The sequence below is a fragment of the Coregonus clupeaformis genome, chromosome 27, assembly GCF_020615455.1.
Source record: "Coregonus clupeaformis isolate EN_2021a chromosome 27, ASM2061545v1, whole genome shotgun sequence".
In the NCBI taxonomy this organism is placed as follows: domain Eukaryota; kingdom Metazoa; phylum Chordata; class Actinopteri; order Salmoniformes; family Salmonidae; genus Coregonus; species Coregonus clupeaformis.
Window position 1 is genome coordinate 23,960,931 of NC_059218.1, and position 6,054 is coordinate 23,966,984.

The window sequence follows — 6,054 nt, forward strand, 5'->3', positions numbered from 1 at the left end:
CTTGATGATTAGTTAAATCAGCTGTGTAGTGCTAGGGCAAAAACCAAAACGTGCACCCCTTGGGGTCCCCGAGGACCGAGTTTGGGAAACGCTGGGTTAGAGGGACAATAGACCGCTGAGTACCAGGCCATTGGCGACCTGACAGTGTAGGTTGGTGGAAATCCCCATCATTGAGAATGAGGAGTCATCATTCTGTAGATGTGTGGAAATTATCCAACCATTATTTAGAATAAACTACATTTATCAATCTGACTCCAATATTATGTGAATAAATGCAACAGGCCCTGTACGTCTCTGAAGGAATCTAGTCAAGGTAGTGACCCTTACATCACCTCTCAGTATGACTATAATGAACATGTCTAACTTGCACTGTTATGCCATTATTACTAGATACAAATAGCTAATCCTGGCGACCAATGTTCTAGCATTAATTTATTGACGCAAGCAGATCAGAGATGTCAAGGTGGTACCCAAGCATGTGCTAAGTGTATAGTGTATTTAACAACTACCAATAAGCCAAAATTATAAGCGTATAGTCAAATTATTACTCTGTCAGCAATTTTTTTGCAAAGATCACAACCAAACAACCTTAGCGACTGTTCAAGCAAGAATAAAAAATAATAATTCTAACCGTATGAGAACCTCAGTGATTTTGTTTAGAAGTAATAACGTAAATCTAGGCTATATAGAATGGGCGCAGATGGCGATGGCTTTCTTACTGCCGCCAAGAGTCACACGCATCTGTTCGTGACGTCAGTGTATTGTCTACTGGAAAAGGGTCTACAGTGGCCTGCGAATGTATTCACCCCCCTTGGCATTTTTCCTATTTTGTTGCCTTACAACCTGGAATTAAAATAGATTTTAAAGGGGGGGTTTGTATCATTTGATTTACACAACATGCCTACCACTTTGAAGATGCAAAATATTTTTTTTATTGTGAAACAAACAAGAAATAACAAAAAAACTACTTGAGCGTGCATAACTATTCACACCCCCAAAGTCAATACTTCGTAGAGCCACCTTTTGCAGCAATTACAGCTGCAAGTCTCTTGGGGTATGTCTCTATAAGCTTGGCACATCTAGCCACTGGGATTTTTGCCCATTCTTCAAGGCAAAACTGCTCCAGCTCCTCCAAGTTGGATGGGTTCTGCTGGTGTACAGCAATCTTTAAGTCATACCACAGATTCTCAATTGGATTGAGGTCTGGGCTTTGACTAGGCCATTCCAAGACATTTAAATGTTTCCCCTTAAACCACTCGAGTGTTGCTTTAGCAGTATGCTTAGGGTCATTGTCCTGCTGGAAGGTGAACCTCCGTCCCAGTCTCAAATCTCTGGAAGACTGAAACAGGTTTCCCTCAAGAATTTCCCTGTATTTAGCACCATCCATCATTCCTTCAATTCTGACCAGTTTCCCAGTCCCTGCCGATGAAAAACATCCCACACAGCATGATGCTGCCACCACCATGCTTCACTGTGGGGATTGTGTTCTCGGGGTGATGAGAGGTGTTGGGTTTGCGCCAGACATAGCATTTTCCTTGATGGCCAAAAAGCACAATTTTAGTCTTATCTGAACAGAGTACCTTCTTCCATATGTTTGGGGAGTCTCCCACATGGCTTTTGGCAAACACCAAATGTGTTTGCTTATTTGTTTCTTTAAGCAATGGCTTTTTTCTGGCCACTCTTCCATAAAGCCCAGCTCTGTGGAGTGTACGGCTTAAAAGTGGTCCTATGGACAGATACTCCAATCTCCGCTGTGGAGCTTTGCAGCTCCTTCAGGGTTATCTTTGGTCTCTTTGTTGCCTCTCTGATTAATGCCCTCCTTGCCTGGTCCGTGAGTTTTGGTGGGCGGCCATTATTTTTTAATAATGGATTGAATGGTGCTCCGTGGAATGTTCTAAGTTTCTGATATCTATTTATAACCCAATTCTGATCTGTACTTCTCCACAACTTTGTCCCTGACCTGTTTGGAGAGCTCCTTGGTCTTCATGGTGCCGCTTGCTTGGTGGTGCCCCTTGCTTAGTAGTGTTGCAGACTCTGGGGCCTTTCAGAACAGGTGTATATATACACTGAGATCATGTGACACTTAGATTGCACACAGGTGGACTTTATTTAACTAATTATGTGACTTCTGAAGATAATTGGTTGCACCAGATCTTATTTAGGGGCTTCATAGCACAGGGGGTGAATACATATGCACGAACCACTTTTCATTTTTTTCATTCCACTTCACCAATTTGGACTATTTTGTGTATGTCCACTACATGAAATAAATAAAAAAATCCATTTAAATTACAGGTTGTAATGCAACGAAATAGGAAAAACACCAAGGGGGATGAATACTTTTGCAAGGCACTGTATACCTACTTACATTTTGAAAGCTAATAGATTGCATTTAGTTACATAATTGTAATCAGAAGATAACAATAATATTTACATGTTAATAGTAACAGAATACATAGCAGAAGAATAACTGCAGATTACATTGAAAGTTGTACACCCATAGGCTACTGCCCCTTTAAGAGCTAGAATCGATTTTGTACCCCATGTTGTGATTCTCACCAAATATGTTGTCTTCTCACACTATTCAAACCCCACAAGCGAATTAACAGCTTCTGAAGCTCTCTTTATAGATCACATACTGTAAACAAATAATCTGAACTAAAAACTCCACACATATTTTTGAATTTCTGTGCATCCGTGACAATCGTTAATCAATATCCCAAAACAGCACGTTTCTTTCTGAGAACCTCCACATCATCATCTTCCCTCTTGTGTGGTTCCAATGTGAGGGGTTATGGCAGAGGAAACCGTGTTGCAGTATTCTATTGTCTGGTGCAGGAATAATGACAAGTGAACCTGGGGAGCTTTGTGTTCACCTTGCCATAAAAAAGGGAACCAGACAGAGGAACCAAACTCAGACCACCTCTCGAGATAGTCTCAGTTCGGTTCGCTTCGGGGGCTCTTTAGAGGGGTATGACTTCCTTTGGAGTGTGCACACTGAACAAAAAAATTAAGCGAACCGCACTTAATTCACAAAAATTGTCTGAAAGGGACCAAGTGTGAAAACACCTTAAGATGACTCAACGGTCAAGTGGAATTTTACTGCCGGTGTGGCAGTAATAAGGTCACTTCAACAGCCCTAATCAGGTACAGTAGTACTATGTCATTAAGGTATTTTGCTTCAACTACTACAATGACAACCAGATGATAACTATTTTTGCTATAGTATTGCAACATTATTTTGTATCATATCACATTGTCAACACTTGCTAAAGTGAGACTTGACTTTCCCCCAATTTTTTTGGAACATAGTTCACACACCAAGAAAACCTGCATGTGCAATAAAATTATTATTATATATATTTTTTTTTTGTCATTTAGCAAACGCTCTTATCCAGAGCGACTTACAGGAGCAATTAGGATTAAGTGCCTTGCTCAAGGGCACAGACAGATGTTTCACCTAGTTGGCTCGGGGATTAGAACCAGCAACCCTTCGGTTACTGGCACAACACTCTTAACCACTAAGCTACCTGCCGCCCCAGGTAACAACTAAATGTAACAAAGATCACTGTTACATAAAACTTCTCCCTTAAATTGACAGAATGTTGTAACTAAAGAAAAGATTCATACTAGATCTACGTTTAGGCCGTCATTGTAAATAAGAATTTGTTCTTAACTGACTTGCCTAGTTAAATACAGTGGGGGAAAAAAGTATTTAGTCAGCCACCAATTGTGCAAGTTCTCCCACTTAAAAAGATGAGAGGCCTGTAATTTTCATCATAGGTACACGTCAACTATGACAGACAAATTGAGAAAGAAAAATCCAGAAAATCACATTGTAGGATTTTGAATGAATTTATTTGCAAATTATGGTGGAAAATAAGTATTTGGTCACCTACAAACAAGCAAGATTTCTGGCTCTCACAGACCTGTAACTTCTTCTTTAAGAGGCTCCTCTGTCCTCCACTCGTTACCTGTATTAATGGCACCTGTTTGAACTTGTTATCAGTATAAAAGACACCTGTCCACAACCTCAAACAGTCACACTCCAAACTCCACTATGGCCAAGACCAAAGAGCTGTCAAAGGACACCAGAAACAACATTGTAGACCTGCACCAGGCTGGGAAGACTGAATCTGCAATAGGTAAGCAACTTGGTTTGAAGAAATCAACTGTGGGAGCAATTATTAGGAAATGGAAGACATACAAGACCACTGATAATCTCCCTCGATCTGGGGCTCCATGCAAGATCTCACCCCGTGGGGTCAAAATGATCACAAGAACGGTGAGCAAAAATCTCAGAACCACACGGGGGGACCTAGTGAATGACCTGCAGAGAGCTGGGACCAAAGTAACAAAGCCTACCATCAGTAACACACTACGCCGCCAGGGACTCAAATCCTGCAGTGCCAGACGTGTCCCCCTGCTTAAGCCAGTACATGTCCAGGCCCGTCTGAAGTTTGCTAGAGTGCATTTGGATGATCCAGAAGAGGATTGGGAGAATGTCATATGGTCAGATGAAACCAAAATATAACTTTTTGGTAAAAACTCAACTTGTCGTGTTTGGAGGACAAAAATGCTGAGTTGCATCCAAAGAACACCATACCTACTGTGAAGCATGGGGGTGGAAACATCATGCTTTGGGGGTGTTTTTCTGCAAAGGGACCAGGACGACTGATCCGTGTAAAGGAAAGAATGAATGGGGCCATGTATCGTGAGATTTTGAGTGAAAACCTCCTTCCATCAGCAAGGGCATTGAAGATGAAACGTGGCTGGGTCTTTCAGCATGACAATGATCCCAAACACACCACCCGGGCAACGAAGGAGTGGCTTCGTAAGAAGCATTTCAAGGTCCTGGAGTGGCCTAGCCAGTCTCCAGATCTCAACCCCATAGAAAATCTTTGGAGGGAGTTGAAAGTCCGTGTTGCCCAGCGACAGTCCCAAAACATCACTGCTCTAGAGGAGATCTGCATGGAGGAATGGGCCAAAATACCAGCAGCAGTGTGTGAAAACCTTGTGAAGACTTACAGAAAACGTTTGACTTGTGTCATTGCCAACAAAGGGTATATAACAAAGTATTGAGAAACTTTTGTTATTGACCAAATACTTATTTTCCACCATAATTTGCAAATAAATTCATAAAAAATCCTACAATGTGATTTTCTGGATTTTTCTTTCTCATTTTGTCTGTCATAGTTGACGTGTGCCTATGATGAAAATTACAGGCCTCTCTCATCTTTTAAGTGGGAGAACTTGCACAATTGGTGGCTGACTAAATACTTTTTTTCCCCACTGTAAAGGTAAAAACTAAAATGTTAAAAATAAACATAAAAATTAAAATTAACACATGCAGAAACTTAATCATATATCATAAATGCTTTAGTAAATCACACATAGATAACGAATGTCCCAGAATAATGTTAAGTGTAGGCGATCTACTTGTAGCATATGTTAATGTTAAGATCTATATTGTCTTATTTCACTCTACACTAGAAAGATAAGGATAACCTGTCACAAGTAAATAACATTCAGAAACACTCCATTGCTATATTCAATACAATTGCTTACATCATGGATGGGCAACTTTAATGGGGGTGGGGGCCACAAAAAAAAAAAAAAAGAACTTATCATGAGGGGCCACAGTGGCTCATGGGTCTGTGTACCCACATCCACACCACCCACCAATTTCAAATTTTTTATTGGTCTGCGGGCCTACAAAAGGGGACCGCGGGCTGCCAGTTGCCCATAGCTTGCTAACGGTTATTTATGAACGAGCTCACTATCTAGAAATAAGCTTGTTATTTGAGAGTAAAGATGCATTTAGTATTTGAAAAGAGAAGGAGCTTCCTCAGCTTATCGCTTTATAACATAGTTATCTTATATAATTAATTTATCATATGATAGTATATTATATGATAATGTATTGAATCATATCTTTACTTTATATGTCTATGCTGTGGTGTACTTAAACAGTAGAGTATATACAGTGGATTCGGAAAGTATTCAGACCCCTTCCCTTTTTCCACATTGTTACGTTACAGCTTTATTCTAAAA